Source organism: Dipodomys ordii, unplaced genomic scaffold, assembly GCF_000151885.1.
Source record: "Dipodomys ordii isolate 6190 unplaced genomic scaffold, Dord_2.0 Scaffold30, whole genome shotgun sequence".
NCBI classification, from domain to species: Eukaryota; Metazoa; Chordata; class Mammalia; order Rodentia; family Heteromyidae; genus Dipodomys; species Dipodomys ordii.
In genome coordinates this window covers 2,541,943-2,565,720 of record NW_012267246.1, presented here as the reverse complement: position 1 = coordinate 2,565,720, position 23,778 = coordinate 2,541,943, and positions in this window count along the sequence as shown.

Below are 23,778 nucleotides of genomic sequence, written 5' to 3'. Positions count from 1 at the left end.
GCAAGGGCACTGTCAAGCGGTGGCAGGCTGGCATCGTGGGTGAGCTGTCAACAAGATGCTTCTCTCCACTCAGATGCCCTCTAGTTGGTCGTTGGCGTGTGACGGGTTTCTCCGCTCGACGGTGGGGGTGGTCCTGCCTTCCCCCCCATCTCTGCCCCTTACAGAGGCTGCCCCGTCATAACCAAGTGCCCAGGGGGTTGGAGAAAATCCTCCTGAAGAGACTGTAGGGCGGTCCACACACCACGCTGGTCCTCACACACCATACACGTCTCTGTCCTGTGTGCAGGATGGGGGGGGGGTGGGGGCAGAGATGGGCCCTGAAATGGCTCCCCATGCCACTTGGAGCCGGTACCCCATGCCATACCTGCGGCCAGCCCTTGCTGCCCTGCAGGCTCCCCTCCAGGGAGGGCGGACGGGCCTGGGGTCTGGCTTTGATCAAACAGAATTCAGGAACACGAAGGGAAGGGCGGGTGGAGGCCCCTAGGCCCAGGTCCTCGTGACTGGCCTGGGAGGATCCTGACTCCTTCATCTCCTGCATCAGGGGACCCGCAGGTGGGACGGGAGGGTCTGGCCTTACCCGCTTGCCTCCCTTCTTGGAGAGCTGGTGGGAATTGCCAGGGAGAAGATAATATAGTCAATACAATGAATGCATTCAATTGATATATTCAATATAATATATTCAAGTAACTTTATTTGCAAAACTCGTAAATTCGCCGAAGGGCAGCAGCTCCCACCTGTAATCCCAGCTACTGAGGAGGCTGGGATATGTATGAGGATCATGGTTAGAAACCAGTCTGGGCAACAGGACACGTGGGACTCTCATCTCCAATTAATCAGCAATAAGCTGGAAGTGGGCTGGGTGTCAGTGGCTCACACCTGTCATTCCAGCTACTCAGGAGGCTGAGATCTGAGGATCATGGTTTGAGGCCAGCCTGGGCAGGAAAGTCCGAGAGACTCTTCTTTTTTTTGTCGGTCATGAGGCTTAAACTCTGGCTTGGGCGCTGTCCCTAAGCTCTTCAGCTCAAGGCGAATGCTCTACTGCTTAAGCCACAGTGCCACTTCCAGTTTTCTAGTGGTTTATTGGAGACGAGAGTCTCACGGACTTTCCTTGCTTGGGCTAGCTTTTTTTAAATTTATGTAATTATTTTATTTTTATTTTTGCTGGTCCTGGGGCTCCAACTCAGAGCCTGGGCACTGTCCCTGAGCTGCTTTTTTTGCTCAAGGCTAGCACTCTTATCACTTGAGTCACAGCTCCGCTTCCAGCTTTTTCTGTGTATGTGGTGCTGAGGAATTGAACCCAGGGCTTCATGCATGCTAGGCAAGCACTCTGCCACTGAGCCACATTCCCAGCCCCTCGGGCTAGCTTTGAACCATGATCCTCAGATCTCAGCCTTCTGAGTAGCTAGGATTACAGGCGTGAGCAACCGGCGCCCGGTTTATCTCCAATAAACTACTCAGGAAAAGCTGGCAGTAATGCTGTGTGGCTCAAGTGGGAGAAATGCCAGACTTGAAAAAAGCTTAGGGGCAGCATCTAGGCTCTGAGTTCAATCCCCAGTACACACATGCAGACACACATCTTAAATCCAGGGATGTAGACGTGCTACTTGGTCTTGTGTCACAACCCACTTTCTCCCAGAACCCCAGGCCTGGAGAGGCCCAGAGGCGCTGGCAGTGGCAGGACCGGGCCGTGGGGAGAGATGGACAGGCCTGGTCCCCGAGAAGCTTGCCTGTGTTTTTATTTTTCTCTTTCCTTTTGGCAGTTCTGGGTTTTGAACTGAGGACCTCGCGCTTGCTGGGCAGGTGCTCCACTGCCGAGCCATTTCCCCAATGCTTTTTTTGCTTTATTTCTTAGGTGGGCTCGCATGTTGGAGCGCAGCGGCCTGGACAGGAGCCTCCTACTTTTGCCCCCTCAGATGTTGCACACACTCATTGCTTGAGACCTACCTCCCTAACTATAACCTTTGACTTCTGCTTTCCAGAAAACTGGGATTGCAGGTGGGAACCACACATCCAGCCCCCCAGCAAGCTGTCTTAGGGGCCCTGCCCTCATCCCTCTCTGGGTCAGGCGCTCAGCTCTCTGCCCCTTTTGCCCTGAGCTGGAGCTGAGCGGAGGGCATGCTTCCCCAGCCCTCCTGCGGATGGCAGGAGGGTCTCACAGGCCGGCCGGCTGCAGGTGTGCACCCTGCCACAGAGGAGGAGGCCTGAGCCCCTGGAGATGATGAGTAACCCTTCCCGGGGGGGGGGGGCTTCCACACACGTGAGTCTGCAAACATGGAGTGTGGTCAGTGCAGAGCACTGAGCAGAGCCACGGGGGCCCGGCTGGCCAGAGCGGGAGCCTTCGCCCCCAGTGCCTCACACCCTGGCCCAGAGGTGTCCAGTGCTGGTCATCCAACAAAGCCCTGGCCGGCCTCCCCTTGCTGTGTAGCCAGAGGTTTCCAGGAATCTCACAGCCTGTACTGAGCCCATTCTGATGCTGACACCCCCTGCTCCCCACCCCCACCCCAAGGAGCTGTTCCTTCCCCAGGCAGGACCCTGTGCCCTTTTGGCTCCAAGGGCCTGAGATCCGGAAGGTTCTTGCTGGATTCAGAGCTGTAAGGCTGGAGACTCCGCAGCACGTGCTCAGTGGCGGTACCGGAGGTGGCTGTGTGCATTCCAGGAGGCATCCCAAGGGCAAGTCCTGTAGGTAAGCATGGGCCCTCGGGTCCACAGGCCTCAGGAAAACAGCCCTGCATGAACATGCCGGCCTAGGAAGGAGTCCTGATGATCTAGAAGGTTGACCAGGCAGCAAGCTGGAGGCAGGAGGCAGGGAGGAGACAGAGAGGAAGGAGGAAGGAGGCAGGGAGGAGGGAGGTAGAAGGGAGGAGGGAGGAGAGGACAGGAGGAGGCCAGAGGCAGGACCATCCTCCTCTAGGCCCTGGGCTAGCTTCCATGCGTTCCCTGGAATGCCCACGAGGGGGCAGGAGAGGCCGAGGTGGAGGCCGTGGCCCTCAGGCTGTAGGGAGCACTGGTACCACGCAGGCCACTTCGGCCTGCAGCCCTGAAGTGCCTGGATTCCACGTGGCCTGTCCTGTGACCTCAGATCCCACAGGGCCGTGGCAACCGAAGCATTAATAAACAGGAAGAGAAAAAAATGACCGCAGGTCATCTTCTTTTTCTTACCACGTGTGGGTTTGCTGCTTGGGGGCTCTAGTATCAATCAAGATGAGCCAGACTGCAGTGACTTCAAACCCAGAAGAGAAACTGAGCCTGCCTGCTGCGTCCCTCATCTCAGCCTTGGAAGTCTCCAGGCCTCTGGGATATCCGCACGTGATTTGAGAGAACAAAATAATTCCCACATGCCTTCAAAAGTCATTTCTCCCCGAGAAACTCAGGGGGATCGGGGTCCCTCAATTTGAGATTAAACTGTTTCTAATCCTTAAGGTTTGAGCAACTGACTTCCTGTAGAAAAAATCCTTCTAGATAGATAATCAGACCCAGAGATCTGACTCTAAGCTTCCAAGAATACAATTCTTACCAAACCTGCATATCTTTGGAAAGAGGGGTTGCTTCATGGCAAATTAATGGGCTGCTGTGTGATTCTCTTTCCTGCCAAGACTAAAGTTCACCGGTGCTTGATAATATTAGGAGAAATCTTTACCTCAATGAAGTTAAAGACTCATTAATGAGTTGGTTCTTTTAACTTGTCTGAGAACAAACCAGCCATATTCTAAGTCAACAGGGAACAGTAAGAGGTATCGTCCTCAAAAACCAGATCTTTAGTGGAATCAGAACTTGTATGCAAAAATGTTCAGGTTGCATGTGTTGAATGCTCTGACTTCATACTGATAGTATCCACCATGGAGAAGCATCTTTTTAAAGACAAGAGTGGCCTCTCAGGTTGCTTAAATGGTCTGCAAAATACTCTTAAGAATTGTTTTTTTTAAAAAATTTTTAATGATACCACAGATTAGTTCCTCTGAAACGGGTGGATTTCCAATGAAAGACACAAACGGGCTTGGCTATATTTGGACACGGATGTTGCTGGAGTTTCCACATTCCTTTGTTTAAAGGTATTTCATAAATGTGGTGGAATGTGCCGGGAAGGCACATGTCTGATTGGGTATTCAGACCTACAAAGGAATCACTGTGGGGACGGAGCCTCAGCCCTATCTGAGCTCCTTCTCACAGATCACACAGCTTGACCTTGATTTCTTCAGATGTAAGTACAGAACACTGGTGTAATTGGGATGTCAGGTTTTTGGATGCCTCAGGAGTGGGGAAACGTGAGGACACTCCATGAAGTGGAGTCCGCGGTGGGGATGGGGGGGCAGCTGTGGGGACAGTGGCAGAGACAGTGGGGGAGGAAGGGAGGTACAGCAGCAGGGGACAGACCCCAGCGCCCCTGGGCTTCCGCCAGCTTCACCTGCCTCTTCCCCGGAAATATCTGTCTGCCAGGTCCTCTGGAAAAGGCCCATAGGCCACTTCTGTCCCTCCTGCCCTCCCTTCCCCCTTCTTCCCTCCCTTTTCTCCCCTACGGCTAGTTGCTATTTGTGTTCGTCTAGTTTCTCTACCTCGTCCTTTGCTCTCTGGTGTGGCTTGCTCCTATCTTGTTTGAGGACCTGGGCCTGCCACACCCCATAATGAGAGGCAGAGTGGCCCAAGCCACCTGTTCCCAGCGCCTGGACTCAGCTGGTTGAGGATACCATGGCCGGAGCTGCATACCCTCCGGGCCCAGGAGCTGAGTTCTTTCCCTCTGCTCTGGGGTCTGGTACCCTGTGCAAGCAATCATCCACCTGAAACAGCACTTATCACCTGGATCAGCACTCATCATCTGGACCAATACTCATCACCTAGGCCAGCACTGATCACCTGGACCAGCACTGATCACCAGGACCAACAATGATCACCAGGACCAGCACTGATCACCTGAACCAGCACCGATCACCTGGACCAGCACTCATCACCTGGACCAGTACTCATAACCAGGACCAGCACTGATCACCAGGACCAGCACTGATCACCTGAACCAGCACCGATCACCTGGACCAGCACTGATCCCTGAAGGACCACTGTGCTCCATGCGGTGGTGTAGCCCAGGTAGTCTCCTCTTAAAGGAGAGGAAAAGCCAGTGCCTGCGTGCAGGACTTGTGGCTGTGCTTGTGTCCCCTGACTCCTGCGCATGGGCGCCACCTGCCCTGAGTGTCCCGCCCCGTGTGCCTGCCCTCAGGTCCTGGCATGAAGTCCAGATATCAGCAAGTCAACTGCACTAGTTAGCTTCTTGTGGTAGGCTGGTGCTCTACCACCTGGGCCACACCTCCATGTCTGGCTTCTTAGTGGTTCATTGGAGATGAGTGTGTCAGGGACTTTCCTTTCCAGGCTGGCTTTGAGCTGCGATCTTCAGACCTCAGCCTCCTGGGTGGCTAGGATGACAACGTGAGCCAAAAACTCACCCAAGGAAACTGTCAGAGACAGAGACGCATAACGAGGTAGAAATGTATTTATGACAGAACCTCAAAATTACTTCCCAGTGGCAGGAAATGCTCCAACAAACGATGTGTTCCTATGGTTATGGGTGATACAGCCATTCAGAATCCTGCTTTTGTGAAATAGTTCATGCTACGGGGCAGATTTGTGCACTATCTTGTGTGCTGGGAGTTGAACCAACTCACACAGAGTTAGGGATTCCTGGTAATCAAATCTAGTGTCTAATTGGAAGAATGGGATCAACACACTTGTCCCGATGACCTGTTCTTATTTGTTTTGTTTGCAGTACTGTGATTTGCACTCAGTCTCTTAGGCTTCCCAGGCAAGTGGGTCTACCATCTGAGCCATGCCCCCAGCCTGTTTTGCCTTGTTTTTCAGGTGCAGTCTTGTTTTCTGCCTCTGACTGTGATTCTCCTACTTACCGCCTTCTGCATAGATGGCATCACACTACCTGCCCTGGCTGCTTTGAACCTGTGATCCTCCCAATCTCCACCTCACATGTGGCTGGGATTGTAGGCAGGAGCTCTCAGGCCTGGCCATGATAAACCTGTGATGGGAGATCACCAGTGGTTTGGGGTGCTATAAAACATTTTGAGGCGGAAATGAAGTCTTGTTTAAGGTTATTCCTCTATGTCCTTGCTCCTTTCGGGTAGATGATAGCTTGTTGAGGGAAACAATGCACTTCTTTATATCTTTCCCTTTTTCTCTTCTTTTGTATGAGACTGGGACCTGGTCGTCAGTCTCTCCCCCAACTTTTCCTGAGCTGAACAAGAACCTCTGTGAAGGGAGGAAACGGGTGCCAGTCAGCAGTCAGGAGATGTGGTGTGAGCAGCAGGGGCAGAGGTGTTCCTCACAACTGTCCCTTGGCAGTGAGTTCTAGCCATCTCCCCTCTGGCCAGTTTTTCATTCCATAGCATAGTCTGAAAGCATGGGGTGTGGGGAAGACGGCGATGAGAGGGCCTTACACTGGGCCAGGCTCTCCGAGAGCCGAGTTACTCAGACATGGCAGGGCAGATGCTGGGGGCTCATGCTTGCCCTTTGTAGCTCAGGGTCAAGCTCACCCACCCTGCCACCCCTGCTCCTCTTTCATCTGGTCTTCATCACACCGCCCCCAGGGGCCTCTGCCACTTAAGGAATGAGAAGTATTTTTTTGTTCTGGTTCGTGGTAACGCTAATGTGTACTCTTTGGCATAATGGATGGTGTTTGCAGCCTTATTCCTGCCGGCATGAAGGGTTCCGCTGTGTAAAATTTGCCTCTGAAATATATTTTCTCTACTAGTTGCAACAAGTAAGAATTCTGCTCTAATGGGTAAAGAAGGCTCTGTCCTCATTTAACACTGTAGAGCCTGAGAGATGGTTTATCTTTCTGGAATCATCTCACGGTAGGGATAGATCCAATTTACTAAAGGGCCTTGTTTTTGACAGACAGACAAATATCCTTTCCTGTGCTATCCTTCACAAGGCAGTGATTCATTAAAACACACACACACACACACACACACACACACACACACACACACAACATCAACCTCTCAGATTGTGGGTTCTCCAGCTCGAGAATCCCCCAAGTTTTGCTTTCTTCATGAATTTTAGCATGCTCTTTCCTCTGCTGCTCCTCTCATCACTAGCTTTACGAGCCAGACTTCCAGCACCTGCTAGAAAAACATTTTCCCCATGTTGCATTGCGGAGGGGGGTTCACTGTCTCCTCCCGCCCCCCCCCGCTATTGGTGTTCATTCATTTGACAAAGTAAAACTCCCTTGGAGGCCCCAAAAGCCATCATGATAGTGGAAAATGACTGGCGACATTTCCAAATGTCAACAGGTAAAGACAGTAACATGAACTTGTAACCTGGGTTCTCATTGCTTTGACATCGCTCATAGACTGACCAGTACAGCAGGACATCTCTCCCGGGCACGACAAAGTGGCATACGATGGCACTTTGGCGAGTTTTCTTCTTAAAAAACACCCTTCAGTGTTGGTTATGGAATTCAGTCCATGCTAACAATGGAACTATGAGAGAGTCAACAAGTTTGAATATATTATTGACATAAAGCTTAGAGAATAACTCGAAGTTAAACTCATCAGATGCAACAGTGGTCTGACTCAAAGAGGAACAGGTGTGTTAAAAATGTCAATTTCTTGGCTGGTCTCAGTAGCTCACACCTGTCATCCCAGCCACTCAGGAGGCTGCTATCTGAGGATTGTGGTTCAAAGCCAGCCTGGATAGGAAAGTTCATGAGACTTCTTTCTCCAATTAATCACCAAAAAGGCCAGAAGTGAGCTGTGGCTCAAGTGGTAGAGCACTAGCCTTGAACGCAAAAGCTTGTGACAGCACTCAGGCACCGAGTTCAAGCCCCAGGACTGACACCAAGAATAAAAAAACCCTCCACATCCCTCTCCCCACCAAGTACACTTTTATCTTCCCCTATAAGAAAACAAAGCACCAGGCCAGAGAATCGGAAACGCAGATTCCTTATAAGATACAGAATCTAAATAAGTGAAAGTGTTACATTTAGAGAAGTTTGTAAATAACAAAAAATGATTTTTCTTTCTTTCCTTCCTTCCTTCTTTCTTCCTTCCTTCCTTCCTTCCTTCCTTCCTTCCTTCCTTCCTTTCTTTCTTTCTTTCTTTCCCTCCCTTCCTTCCTTCCTTCCTTCCTTCCCTCCTCCCTCCCTCCCTCCCTCTCTCCTCCCTCCCTTCTTTCTTTCTTTTTTTGTCATGGGTCTTGAACTCTGGACCTGGGCGCTGTCCCTCAGCTCTTCGGCTCAAGGCCAGCACTCTACCACTTGAGCCACAGCGCCACTTCTGGTTTTATGGTGGTTCATTGGAGATATGAGTCTTATGGACTTTCCTGACCAGGCTGACTTTGAACCACGATCCTCAGATCTCAGCCTCCTTAGTAGCTAAGATTACAGGTGTGAGCTACCGATGCCTGACTCAAAAGAGGTTTTCAACTTTTGTTTTCAAATCAAGCAGATGGAACGAAAGCCCGGTGCAGTATGCACATCTATATGTCCAGCTGTTCCAACGCTGAGGTGGGAGAATCACAAGAATTTGAGGCCAGCCTGGGAGACAGTGCGAGGCTGGCTAATGCAAACATAAAAAACAAAACAACAAAATAAGTTTTAAAGCTGGGAGCAGGTGGGTCATGCCTATAATCTTAGCTACTCAGGAGGCTGAGATCTGAGGACTGTGATTCAAAGGCAGCCCAGGCAGGAAAGTCCATGAGACTTTTATCTCATCCAAAGCACAATTCAGAAAGAAATAGCCACAGGCTGGGAAGGTGGCTCAGTGGGAGAGTGCTTGCCTTGCATGCATGAGGCCCTGGGTTCGATTCCTCAGCACAACATAAGCAGAAAAAGCTGGAAGTGGTACTGTGGCTCAAGTGGTAGAGTGGTACCCTTGAGCTGAAGAGCTGATGGACAGTACCCAAGCCCAGAGTTCAGGCCCCATGACAAAAAAAAAAAAGGAAGAAAGAAAGAAAGACACAGAGAAATGAAAAAAGCTTCTATAGGCACCAAGATGATAAGGCGAGATGCAGGAAGGTCTGAGATGTGCGAATAATTGGTGAGCCAAAAAAATTCAATCAGTTGAAGAGATAAGGAAATTGTCAGGTCATTCTAAATCAACCTCTTTCTGCTGGAGGTTAATAAAAAAACGAACAAGAACCAGGTACAGTGGACAACTCAGGAGGCTGAGATTAGGAGGATGGAGGCTGAGGACAGCTCAGGCAAAAAGCTTGACCCATAGCTAAGTGTGCACCACTGGCCATTACCGCGGTGGCAGGAAATGTGACTAGGAGGATGGACATCCAGAAGAGCCTGGGAAAAATGACTCCTGGCCTCCAGACAGCCAAGCAAAAGGACTGGAGGCATGTCTCAAGTGGTAGTGTGACAGGGAGCCTTAAGTTTTGGCCTGAGTATTGCCAAGAAAAATAACGCAAGGAGGGGAAGGAAGGAAGGACAAAGGAAAGAAAAAAAGAAGAATGTAGAATTCAAATACTTGTCAAAATAAACCGGAAATGGGCAGGAATGAAAACTGATGTTGAGGGGTTCCAAGGTTACCCCTTTTTGGGAGCCAGAGCATCGAGAAATCAAGCAGTTCAAATGTGGAGAGTAATTGCTAGAAGTTTGCACAGACAGGGTGTAAGACATAAGCCAAAGAAAAAATAAGCCGGGCACTGGGGGCTCATGCCTGTAATCCTAGCTACTCAGGAGGCTGAGATCTGAGATCGCAGTTCAAAGACTCTTATCTACAATAAACCACTAGAAAACTGGAAGTGGCGCTGTGGCTCAAGTGGTAGAGCGCTCACCTTGAGCTGAAGAGCACAAGGGACAGCGACCAAGCCCAGAGTTCAAGCCCCACGACCGACCAAAAAGAAAAAGAAAAAGAAAAAAAGAAAACATAGTGGTGAGAGAGGGAGAAGACTGAGATGCAGAAAGCATATAATAAGAAGGCACAAATCTGGAGGAAGAACACACTACAATAAAACAATGGGAATTTATACCCACACTAAACTCTCACGTGTTAATTTCACATTACTGTCAATAAACAATTCCTGTAAATGAACTTTGAGACTCAAAGCCTTCATTGTACAGTGACCCTTTCAACATTTGAAGATCTAGAGCTCAATAAATGGATGTTTTCAACAATTTTCAGGAGTACTCCAATGGTTGTGAAATTTAGAATCCTTTTATTCTTGTAAATATTGGCCTTTGGTTTCATCTGGAGAGGCTTTTCCTTCTGAATAGTTGTGTTCTTGCTAGGTCTTGCTTTCATTTTGTGGCTGTGATAATACTTTGTTTTTATATCTCAATTTTTACTGATCAATCTTTCCTCTTCCCCTCTCTCCCTCCCTCCCTCCAGCCCTCCCTTCCTCCATTCTTCCTTCTTCCTCCTTTCCTCCTTCCTTCTTTCCTGTCTTTTGTGATGCAGGTGATTGACAGAAGATTCATGCATAGAAACTCACTCTATCATTGATCTACATGCCTAGCCTTACTCCTAGGTTCCTGAGTTTTCTCTCTCTTTTTAAAGGTAGAGTAAGCACTTTTTTTCTGGTCCTGTGGTTTGAACTCAGGGCCTAGGTGCTGTGTCTGAGCCTCTTTGTGCTCAAGGTTAGCACTCTACCACTTCTGGCTTTTTCTGAGTACTTTATTGGAGATCAGAGGCTCTTGGGCTTTGCTGCCAGGGCTGGCTTTGGACCGAGATCCTCAGATCTCAGCCTCCTGAGAAGCTGGGATGACAGGCGTGAACACTGGTGCCGTTTGCATGTTCTGGAAATAGACGAGACAGCAGAAGCCTGGACATAGTCTGGAATGGGATTATTGTTAAAAAAACGGGCATAGGATACTTGCCACCGGCCACCAGCCTCAGAAGCTAGCTCATTAGCTTCCGACAGTGTCCGCACAAGGCTCTGACAAGCTCCCAGAGCTCTGGTTTTCTCTCTGCCTGTTGCTTTCTTTGTCCTTTAAAGCGTTCCCATAGTTTCTTAAGCTTGTTGTGAGGCTGGGTCTGGGCTCTTGGTCCTGTGTCCATGAAGACATTGTCTTTGCTCTAGGGGTGGGGGTCACATTCTTTTCCAGGACATAATGAGAGGGCCAGGCCCTGGACTCTTCCAACCCCCCTGCAGCTGGCCTCTTCTTAGCTGTGTGACTGGGGGAGCTGCTCTGCCTCCACGTTCTCTTCTGCAGAAGGAAGCTGACACCCACTGCTCGGCCCGAGAGGAGGGAGAAAGCCGGGCACCTCCATGACCCGAGGTCAGTGTGCGCCTCCCCCACCTTCCCCACCTCTGCAGTGGACTCATGGGACAGGGCAGAGTCACACCAGCCTCCTCTCCAGCTACCCCCAGCTCACCACATCCCGGGAGAAATGGCCCTGTTGTCCTGGAGCAGCCTTACTCACAAGATGCCTGCACGGGAAGGAGATTGTCCAGATTCTTGTCCAGATTCTTGCTCTGCTGCCTCTTTCCCTCTTTTTTAAAATATCAATGCAAGTTTTTTTTTTCTTTCACCCTTTTCCCATGCCATCTAGTCCAAGCTGGCCTTGGACTTCCCATTCTCCCACTTTAGCTCCCCACAGCTGGGATTACAGGCATGTGCCTCTGCGCCAATGCACCCAAGGATTTTAGTGGATCATGGAAAGTTGCGGCTGCTCTAAGACCTGTGTGCCAGACAGCTTTCCACCAGACACGAGAAATCCAATTGTTCCCTGCGAACTGGGGCCCAGATCGAGGAGAGTGGCCCCTCAACCGGGCAGGACGACTCCAAGCCTTCTTATTTCTGCCTTTCTGGTAATGACAGAAAATCCTTGAGTGGCCTGCAGGGAAACCTCAGTCCCAGCTTGAGCGGCTGAAGGAGCCAAACAGACTGGTCTTTACACGCGTTTCACTCAGTGAGGAGATTTCAGGCTGAATCACCCCCTCGAGAGTGCGAGGACAAAATCCAATGATGCTGCTTGGCGAGAGTCCGTAACCTTTATGAAGAGGCCTGGCCACCAAACCTACCCCGTTAAACTCGGAAAAGCATTGCCTTACAGCCTCCATGGCGGGTTTCAATGGTACATGCACACACTGTTCTCGTTATGGAAAGCTTAGCTGCTTTTACACCAGGGAGGCCAGAGCAGCACAGTAATAACACAGAATGAACAGCTCATAAAGACTGTGTGGTTGAAGCCGGGTGCTGGTGGCTCACATCTGTAATCCTAGCTACTCAGGAGGCTGAGATCTGAGGACTGAGATTCAAAGCCAGCCAGGGAAGGAAATGCTTTTGTCCAATTAGGGACGCGCTGCCCCTCACCCCGCCCCCTGCCCCTGCTCCAAATAAAACCAACAACCTGAAAGTGGCTCAAGTGGTAGCACTCTACAGTGCCAGCCTTGAGCAAAAAAGCTCAGGGTCAGCACTCAGGCCCTGAGTTCAAGCCCCAGAATCAGTGTATGTATACGTGTGCATACGCACACACACACACAGATTGTGTGGTTGAAAAGCAGGCTCAGACCCCGTTGGATACCCCTTCCCATGCTTTCCTGTGCACCCAGTTGTCCTAGATCCCAAGGGAGGGAGAAAGGTTGTGGGAGCTTTGGGAACCAAAGCCCATGAGCAGAAACACTTGGAACATCAGCAACTAAATTAAGAAGAGTCTATACACATATGCGAATGCAATGCATCATGATGTGTTTATTCTTTATTATTTGTTGTTGTTGTACTAGGATTTGAACCTGGGGCCTTGTGCTTGCTGGACCACATCTCCAGTCCTTATGGCTTTCATTATTTTTCAGGTAGAGTCTCTCCCTTTTACCCAGGACTACAGTCCTTCTACCTATGCTGTCCTCATAGACAGTATTACAGGCAGGAGCCACTCTACCTGGCTACTTCATGAGCCATTTAAAGTAACATATTACACATGGTTTGACAAATATTTTCAAAGGCCTCCAATATATAAGCAAAACAAACTGTTATAACTGTTTCCAGAATATTAAGAATAACAAACAGCAAACATCTTACCAATATCTTATATCCAGGACATGGGTGGTAAGAACAAATATTCTCTTCAAGCCAATGAGTTTAGAAAATAGCAAGAAGTTGATGTTACGAACTGACTCAGCGTCCACACCATGCTAGTCCTGAAGAACTGAAGCCTCCCTCATCCAAACAATCCCATGGGCACCTCCTGGCCCCTCTTCCGGCTCTCACAGTCTGGAAATGGAAGAATTTTCTCTCAGCTGATTATAGGTCCACTTTGGACTCTGTAAGTAGGTGGGACACGGTCACAGAGAACCACAGGCCACCAGAATACAGTGCTCAGAGCTTCCTCCTCGGTGAGCTGAGCTCAGGACTAGGTGGTGCCCGAGGGGCTCTCAGCTTCCTCCCAACACTCCGAACTGCAGGTGGAGACTGGCGAGGAAGGGCACACAGCCTCTGGGCTCCTGATCCTGCTCAGGTCTAGCTCAGGTACAGAGCCTGTTGGCCTGACCTTGTAGGCTGGTAGGCTTCGGTAGGTGACGCTAGACATAGGGCTTCCGTTACTTCCCTGATAGGAATGTATCTGTTCAGGTGTTGCAGTAGATTATGACCTATTCTTGTTCAGGTGTCAGAGTAGAGGTGTGACATGTTCCTGCTCAGGTGTCATGGTAGAGGTGTGACATGTTCCTAGTCAGGTGTCATGGTGGAGGTATGACATGTTCCTGGTCAGGTATCTTGGTAGAGGTGTGATGTTTTGTACATGTTGGAATTTTCTGAGTTCAGATTCTAGATAGAGTGCATGATGGGAGGAAGATGGTATTGATCTAACAATTCTCTTCTATGTCCTGGTTTGTCAATACATGCACTGTAGAGCATAAACATCAATAAGAAATATTCCTAACTGTTGAAATGCCTCCTCCTACAGCATTTAAATATAAAGAGCTCTCTTCAGCTTTTTTGATATTTTTCCCTAGAGTACAGAATTAGCTAGAAAGAAAAGAATCTGAATAGCCAAAACATCACACGTTTAGTGTCACTAAATCTTTTCAAGTATAATTAGGATTTGCAAACTACCCATGTTTACTGATAATTTTTTATCTAGTATATTGTAGATATATTAGAGGACTTTTAATGAGGCCTACTTCCACACCTTCTAAGAAGTTGAAATTATTTTTGTCAGATATAGTTTGAGATATTTATTAACAATTTAGTAACATTTCCTTCTTAAAATTTTTCCTTTTTTATTTTTTTGGCCAGTCCTAGGGCTTGAACTCAGGGCCTGGGCACTGTCCCTGAGCTTCTTTTGCTCAAGGCTAGCACTCTACCACTTGAGCCACAGTGCCACTTCTGGCCTTTTCTGTGTATCTGGCTTCATGCATGCTAGGCAAGCACTCTACCACTAAGCCACATTCCCAGCTTAAAAGTTAGCAAAAAGTAATTCTGGGTATGGCACACCCTATAGACCTGGCAGTAGGCGGCCAAGGAGGGAAGATCATGAGCTTGAGGCCATCCTGGGCTACGTGGTCAGACTGTCTCTGAATCCAAGCCGAACTAGAAGCATAGTGAGTAAGACCCTGTATGTGGCCTGACCCAGTCGACTATTCTTGACTGCATCTATCTGTCTCTTTTCATTAAATAGGAAGAAAAGGATATTGACCTATTCCATCAAGAAGTGCACTATGGGGGGGTGGGGCACAGGGACTCATACTTGTAATTCTAATTACTGAAGAAGCTGAGATCTGAGGATTGTATTTCAAGGCCAGTCCAGACAGAAAAATCAAAGAAACTCTTTTGCCTATGAGCCACCAAAAAAACCCCCAGAAGTGGAGGGGTGGCTCAAGTGGTAGAGCACTAGCTTTAAGCAAAAAAAAAAAACTAAGCAAGAAAATGAGATCCTGCATTCATGCCGCAGTACACACACACACACACACACACACACACACACACACACACAGAAATGCATTGGTTATGAAGTTTTAACTTTTATGCCTCATAATCATCAGTTTGTAATATATTTATGCTGTTTGAAATAGCAATATAGAAATAATAACTAACAACTCAGTTCAGAAGAACTTTAGCATGTTATGCACATTTTATAGTAATTTAATATGGTGAATCAATAAAGATTTTACAATCATAAATAAATATATTTTAAGCGCCAATATCTTTACAGTATCATTTACAGCTATTTGAATTTTGACTAAATATTTTAATATTAACCTAAAATTGTGAACATTACAGTTTAAAAAACCTGAGGGTAGTGGTTACAATAGGAAAAACATTGACTTACAATTCTGGAGGAAGCATGTGGGTTAATTCTGTGCCCAACTGTTGTAATGAAGTAAGGTTGTGCATCTCTCCCCAAACTTACAAAAGTATATTTCTCATTTCTTATACTACTACATATAGTACTTGGAAAAATAAAACAATTCCAGTGCTAAGAACCTTAAAGATTCCGAGCTCCAGTCCTGTTATACTGTTTTCAAGGTCTAGTAAGTGAATGGGAACTTGGGTGCCTTGGATTTGAAAAAATTCTGCTTTGAGTCAGTGACAAGAGGCAGTACTTGGAGTTTGGCAGTAACCTTAATACCCCAGAAATGTCATATTCTGGATAGAAAATTACAACTGCTGACCTCATTCACTTTAAGAGGACAGAAGACCAAGGCATCTCTTTAGATGAATGTGTTAAGTCGTGTCAGACTCATTAGGGAGAGAGATGGAGCAGCAGTGGTATACAATCCAAAGTCAGATGTGTATATCTTCTAGCAAAAAGTATATTTCCAGTATCTTTGTACACAAATGTCTTATAAAAAAGCATCTATCTAGAAATGATCCAGCCAGGCACTGGTGGCTCACACCTGTAATCCTAGCTACTCAGGAGGCTGAGATCCAAGGATCAAGGTTCAAAGCCAGCCCAGGCAGGAAAGTCACGAGACTCTTCTCTCCAGTAAACCACTAGAAAACCAGAAGTGGAGCTATGGCTCAGTGATAGAGCCTTGAGCTGAAGAGCTGAGGGACAGCGCTCAGGCCCAGAGTTCAAGTCCCACAACTGACAAAAAAAAAAAAAAGAAATGACCCACTAAATTGTCTAAATAATTGAGTTGGAATTCTTTATAAGAAAATGATTAATTATAGCCATATAAGCTAAATATCAGCAATAACTGTGTTAATAAAAATAACTTTTTAATGGCAAATGAAATATAACCCTTTCATTTTTTCTTTTGGTATCTATTAATTATACAAAGCGGTTTCATTTTGATTTGCTCAGACACATATAAAATGTGCTTCAATCAAGTTCACCTTTTTAATTTTGTTTTCTTAAATCACGACCCTGCAGGGTGATGAGAGCAGAGACAATGTAAGGCCTCATCATGTCAAATACCACTATGGAATTGCAATCTGAACCTAACGTCCACGCAGCCATTGTTAGCTCTACCTTTAAAATAAATTGATCTAAGTATAATGCTGAGTTATGGTTAAGTGATTTAGAACGATGTCTAGAGGAATAACGGTATTTGTTGGAGCATTACTGAGAGTCTCATACTTGCTAGGCTGGAGCTCTACAACGTACGTAAGCTATGCCTCCAGCCTTTTTTTCTACTGCTTATTGGTTACGTTTGAGATAGGGTCTTGCTTTATTCCACCACTTGTCTGGCTGTGACCCTTCTATTCTGCTTCCCTGTGTCACTAGGGGCACAACTATTGGTTGAAATGGAGTCTCTCCAACTCCTCCCTCCTCCTGCCTGGATCAAAGCATCATCCTTTATCTTCACTGCAAAAATGGCTAGGGTTACAGAATTGGGCAACCATGCCAAGTTTCTTTATAACACTAAGCAAACTATGTTGCACAAGCCCCCTAAAATGAGTGCCACCAAACTTTCTTTGACCACCAGACATCCAAAGATTCACCATTAGAGGATTAGAGTTTAAGATCAATGAGTTGCCAATGATAAAATCCCAAATACTTCTATAAGATTTAAAAACAGGGGCTGGGAAGGTGGCTCAGTGGTAGAGAGCTTGCCTTGCACGCCTGAGGTCCTGGGTTCGATTCCTCAGCATCACATAAGCAAAAAGAAAAAAGGCAGAAGTGGTGCTGTGGCTCAAGTGGTAGAGCGCTAGCCTTGAGCTGAAGAGCTGAGGGACAGCACCCAGGCCCAGAGTTCAAGCCCCACGACCGGACCCCCCCCCAAAAAAGATTTAAAAACAAAATAAATGTTTTGGGAATTTTTTTCAGGCTTAAATTCACAGGTGCTGCTAAAAGATGTTTTAAGTTCTTATGAATTATGTTAATTTTCTGTTCTTGTCTTTTGGCAGTACTGGGGTTTGAACCCAGGGCTGCATTTGCTGGACAGATACTCCACCACCTGGGCCATACTCCCAGCTCGTGTTTTCTTCAATCGCTAGTTTTCCTGGAGTGTCAGATTCAAAATCAGTGGGTGAAGTCGAATTCCAGTGCACTCAAAGCAGGTGCTAGATGGGCGTGGTCTGGACCCGGCAGGGGTGTGCGGCACAGGTTCCAGTGAGACAAAAGGGACCTGAGGCTCCTTCTGGTCAGCACTACAGCTAGCTCTTAGGTGGAGAATACGGCAGGGTCAAGGGTGGCATTCAGACAGTGTTTGTCATACTTCATACTTCTCATACTTCAGCATGTACAGGAATCAGTGGAGGGCCTCTTCAAAATAGGGCTCCACTCAGCAAGGGCAGGTGTGAGATGGATATTCTACAGCTCTAACCACTCCAGGAGAACCTGTTCCTGCTCGACCACTCCGAGCAGCCAACACTTAAGGCAGGATCCATCCTGGTTCTCTGCGTCACGTCTGAGGCTAAGCAGCCACATGAATAGAAAGCTATTTAACCTCCATGTGAACTATTATCTGCTTCTGAAAACTGGTAGGTCTGGGCAGGGGATGTGTCAGGTCCCCCCAGAGCTGTGAAATGTAAAGCTTTTGTGGTAACTTATTTTAGCTGCTGTCTTCTACATTTCCCTTCATGCGTGGTTAGGGGAAATCAGGAGGAGGCTTTATTACACTACATGATTCCTAAATTCTTGTTTAGCTGCACTTTGCATTCTCGGCACTAACATGATAGTTCTTTCCTTTTTAAAATATTAACTTCCACACTTGTCCTCCACAATTCTTCAAACTTGTCAGACTTGTCTTTTCCAGCTTATGAATACCCACTGAGCCGGTAGGGGCATCTGTTTCTCAAATAAAAACAGAGTTCCTACTATTCCACAATCTCCTGAGAGGCTATATTCTTAAATAGAGGCTGCTCCATTCACTGGGTCAGTCTCATGAAATGCACCCCTTGCTAGGTGGCCAGAGCTGGCAATAGCTCCAAATCCTGTTTAGCAGGGGAGGGAAATCTCTCCCCTTCTCGGAGCATCCATTCTGGGCACGGCTTCAGGCACTGGGTGACCTCCAGGCCCAGGTCATGCCCACTGGGAAGCCTTACTCAATCAGTCCCACGCAGTGGGGTCCACCTGCCTTTTCCAGGGTCCTGCCTCTTCCCTTCACCAAGTATTTTCAACATGTCCTGTTTCTCTTACACCTTTCCCTTACCAAGTGTCCTGGGCTTTCTTCCACGAAATCCTACTCATTCTTCAAGACTCATAGAAAAAAAGAAAAAGAAAAAGAAAATACACATTCTTGCTTGAAGTACTCTTGACTCAGCTACCAGTTCTCCACACAGCTCTCCTCTCATCAGACCTTCTGCCTATCTTTCTGTGCATGCCTTGTCTGCCCTGCTCCTATACAGTTCTTAAGATTATATGTATCTTAATGATCTTTATAGTTTCCAACATGCTTTTACAATTCTGCATATTTGCTGAAGAAATGAACAAATAAAAGAATGAATGCATAATGGAGCTATAGTACTAACCTACGGATTGAGATGCTCAGAAAATGCAGACATTTAAAAATTATTTAATACTACCATCTGCTGTTTATTTAGGGAAAATTAATTTTTATGATTCCTAATTCTCAGATTTTGGAGGGCTAAGGAGCATCTATCTGGTAAGTGTTTTTACTTGGTGGATAGAAAGTGACATGAAGGAAGGACGAAGAACACGGAGAACTTGTGACTTACTAGACCATGATAAATATTGTAACCAGAAATGGTTCCAAGTTCAGCCACCTTAGGAATGATACCATGATTAGCATAGTTTGGGGACCATTACAAGTGTTCTGCACAAGATGCAACATGCCATTTGCAGAAAAACCCCAACAGTCTATGATCATTGTGGAATTTGTGAACCTGAGTCCCTGGTTCCACAAGCTAGCATGCAGTGATCAGGATAATGAGTTGCATATCTTAACCCTTTAGAACATCAACCTGAGCAATAATATTACAAGTTACAAGACTTTTTTTTTTTTTTGTCGGTCGTGGGGCTTGAACTCTGGGCCTGGGCGCTGTCCCTCAGCTCTTCAGCTCAAGGCGAGCGCTCTACCACTTGAGCTACAGCGCCCTTTCGGTTTTTTTTGGTGGTTTATTGGAGATAGGAGTCTCACGGTCTTTCCTGCCCAGGCTGGCTTTGAACCGCGATCCTCAGATCTCAGCCTCCTGAGTAGCTAGGATTACAGGCGTGAGCCACGAGCGCCCGGCTAAGTTACAAGACTTTTAAAAGGCTTGAAAAACTTGTTATAAGAAAAATAAATTAGCTATGATTGATCCATAGAATTACAAAAACCTTTATAGAAACATTAAAACACCATACTCTTGCATACTTTTGATATTAATACCTCGTCTAATCCCATTCCATTGCCACAAAATATAATTTTTAAATATTTCTAACCAACTATAAGCAATGCTTTTTGAGCTGGAGACACGTTCTCACTCTATAACCCAGGCTAGCCCCAAACTTGTAATCCTTCTCCCTCAGACTCCTGAGTGCTGTAATTATAGACATATGCCTCTGTGCTCAGCTAATTCAATAAGATTTAAAAAACTTGCTTGAGAAATCCACGTTAACTGTAGCAGGTTTTATTGGTCTTTCTACCCATGCCAGTTCAAGAAGGAAAACATAGGGCTGTAATTCTCTGAGGACTTTCTATGGTGTTCCACAGAGCGTTAGATGTAATCCATTATGTGCAAGTCAGAGCCTTACTTTTCCACAGTATTTTCCACTGCTGTCACATTCCAATAGTGTTTCAAGAGGACGTTGATCATCACTGAGAAAGTCAAGGGCAGTTTGGATGTGTTCTTAACCTCTAAGTTACATGTTTCAGTGCTACTTAAAAAATTCTTCCTCCACACACATAAGCACATAGCTTAGTCTGTACAGCCAAAGGGTAAATACTGTCTATTTACTCACACATTTCTGTGACATATTTGTGGAATACAACATAGCTTTGCTATAGAACATGATTCCATTTTCACAGTGATTATTTACAGAAGTGCTCATTGTTAAGCTAGGGTCAAACTAAGAACCAGGTCTTGCAATGAAACTCTCCACATCACTTTACTAAAGCTCATGTGTGTTTTCTTTATAAATCTAAAAATGTCCATAATTTAGGAAAGATGAAGAAACCCATTATGTCCCCAAGGCTCCCAAGGGGAGATCTAGAATGACAAGACCATGAATAAGCAATAATGAAGATGGCGGCTTAAGAAACGCTTCAGTGCATCCACTGGCTTTGCCATCAGCTTCTGTCACAATATTGTAATTTAAACAGCAGATGAGAAACAAGGGAATCTAGTGCCAGGACACCTGCCAGCATTATACAAGGCCTTTTGGGGTAGGTTGTAACTAGGCAATCACACTTATTACTAAAAGTTATGCTTCCTCAAGTAAAATTTCCATCTTACACCAATTTAAAGGTGGGTGTACTTAAAAATGTCAATACAGTGCAGGTGCTGTGGATAAAAATCAAAACGGAGGCTTGGGAAGCTCTTCGGGCTATGTGGCTGTGGCTCTGGTTTAACCTCTGTCTCTGACCAGCTATATTGCTGTAACCAAGTCACAGCCCACTCTGGGCATCTCTCCTTACCTGCAGAGAGGTCAGACGGCATGAAGGCATGGCCCTAGCACTGCTACTCTGTGATGCCACCCTCTCTCATGTCCACACTGTCACAAGAAATGATGACCTACATAAAACACCACACCACAGGTACATATCCTAAATTAGCCAGGGACATCAGTGGGTCTACTGTTGGTTTTAATTTAAAATTTTTTGATACCTGTCCTGGAGCTTAAACTCAGGACCTCAGCGCTGTCTCTGAGCTTTTGTGCTCAAGGCTACAAGTGAGCCACTTTTGACTTTTTGGTGGCTAATTGGGGATAAGAGTCCCATGGACTCTCCTACTCTGGCTGGCTTTGAACGGCCTTGAACAGTGGTCTTCAGAGCCCAGCTTCCTGAGTAGTTAGGATTACAGGTGTGAGCCACTGGTGCTCAGCTTGATTTTTTTTGAAGTTAAAGCACTCATTAAATCTTTGAAAGATTGGAGATAAATTTAGTTTTTCTGGGCAATAGTTTTTTTTTTTTTAACGTAAGAAGGGATACTAGGCACCTTTGGATTCTCTTCTCAATGGCGTGTGTCACTGTGTCACTTGTGTTAGTTAGTTTCATGTATGCACATGAAGATTGAATGTCTGTGATGCAGTCAGATGGAGGATTTAATTAAAATCAGTTTTTTTCTTTAAAGAAAATTACACAGGCTGAGAAGGTGGCTCAGTGGTACAGCGCTTGCTTTGCAGGTATGAGGCCCTGGGTTCGATTCCTCAGCATCACATAAGCAAAAAGAAAAAAAAAGCTGGAAGTGGCGCTGTGGCTCAAGTGGTAGAGCGCTAGCCTTGAGCTGAAGAGCTGAGGGACAGCGCCCAGGCCCAGAGTTCAGGCCCCACGACCGGACCCCCCCCCAAAAAAAAGAAAAGTACACTTTCATTAAGTGGAGAAAAATATAGCTGAATATTGTTTTTTTAAGAAACCAGAGGAACCTGAACTTTAAGGCAATTTAAAATGGATGATTTGGCTTCTGGTTTTAATTTCACTCTAAAAATAGAAACTATTAATCAGCTAGCATTTTCAGAGGTAATAAACTGCTTCCAAATTTCTTTTGTTAAATTTTCTCAGATTAGTTCTCTTCTAGTGGCCGAAGAATACAAGTTCCAGCCACATCCCACTTGGAGTGCCCAAAAAGCATTCAATGGAGAAAACGCTGTAACATGCTCAGGGATAGGCTCTGTTTTATAAAGTAATCTCTAGTTAAGTACCAGTGGCTCACACCTGTAATCCTACTCACAAGGATCTGAGGATCACAGTGTGAAGAAAGTCAATGGGACTCTTATCTCCAATGAACCACCAAAAAGCCAGACACAGTGCGGTGTCTCAAATGGTAGAACACTAGCCTCTGTGAGAACCTGTGGGGTGGGAAGTCCCGCCCCATGCTGGTGTCACCTCCACACACTCCAGGCTGCTGTGGGGCAGGCTACCAGATACAGAGAAGAGGAGGTTCTGGGGAGGAGAGAGAGGACACACCACGAAAGACATGTGGCAAGGGATGCGGCTCCCAGAGTGGAGGAGTACCCAGGCCGGCCCGAGGGGAGACTAGGCCCAGAGGGGAGACCTGGCTGGGCAGAGATGCCCGAGGACAGGTTGAGAGGCTGCGGTGAGTAGAGAGGCCTTCAGAGAGTGGAAAGGCCATGGAGAGCAGAGAGGCCCGTAGAGAGCTGAGAGGCCCGTGGAGAGCTGAGAGGCCCATGGAGAGCAAAGAGGCTGCAGAGAGGCTGTGGAGAGCAGAGAGCAGAGAGGCCCTCGGACAAGCAGAGAGGCCGTGGACAGGCAGAAAGGCCACGGACAGACTGAGAGGCTGCGGAGAGCCTGAGGCCACGGAGAGCCAAGAGGCCTGTGGAGAGCAGAGAGGCCCATGGAAAGGCCAGCAGAGAGGCAGAGGCAGGCAGAGAAGCCTGCAGAGAGGTGGAGAGGCTGGCAGAGAGGCCAGTGGAGAGGTGGAAAGGCCTGTGAAAAGCCAAGAGGCAGCAGGGCACCAGTTGCTCATGCCTGTAATAGCTACTCAGGAGGCTGAGATCTGAGGATCACAGTTCAAAGCCAGCCCAGGCAAGAAAGTCCATGAGACTTGTATCTCCAAGGAACCACTGGAAAACGGGAAGTGCTGCTATGGCTCAAGTGGTAGAGTGCTAGCCTTGAGCTGAAGAGCTGAGGGACAGTGCCCAGGCTGAGTTCAAGCCCCATGACCAATAAAAAGCCAAGAGGCCTGCAAAGATGAAGAAGCCCACAGAGAGTTGGAGAGGCCAGCAGAGAACAGAGAGGCCTGCGGAGAGGCCTTCAGAATTCAGAGAGAGAGTTGGGGAGGCCTGTGAGAGTCAGAGAGGCCAGCAGGGAGGTAGAGGGCCCACACAGAGGTGGAGAGGCCAAGAGGCTGGCACAGTCAGACAGGCCCATGGAAAGTTGGGGAGTCCTGCACAGAGGCCTGTGCAGAAGAGGCCAGTGAAGAGCCAAGAGGCCTATGGAGATCAGAGAAGCCTGCAGAGAGTGGAGAAGCCAGGGGCAAAGAGGAAAAAGGTTAAAAAAACAAAACAAACAAACAAAAAACTTGCCCCCCTGGGAGTTTACAGCTACTCCTGGTTCTGAGGTAACTCAGGGCAGGGTTGCATCCAACTAATAGGACTCCTGTGTCACCTTTAACTGTGCCTCCGTGGGTTTTCTCACTCATGGGTCAAGTGAAAGGGTCCAGGCCCGGCCCTGAGTTCAAGCCCCGAGCCTTGACCCACAGATGCCTTTTCTCGGGGGAGGCCACGGACGCCCTGGGTCGGTGCTCGGCCCTTACCTCCTCCGAAGCCGGGCCTGCGGACAGCAGCTTTGGACCTGGGGCTCCAGTGAGTCCGGGAATGACTGAAG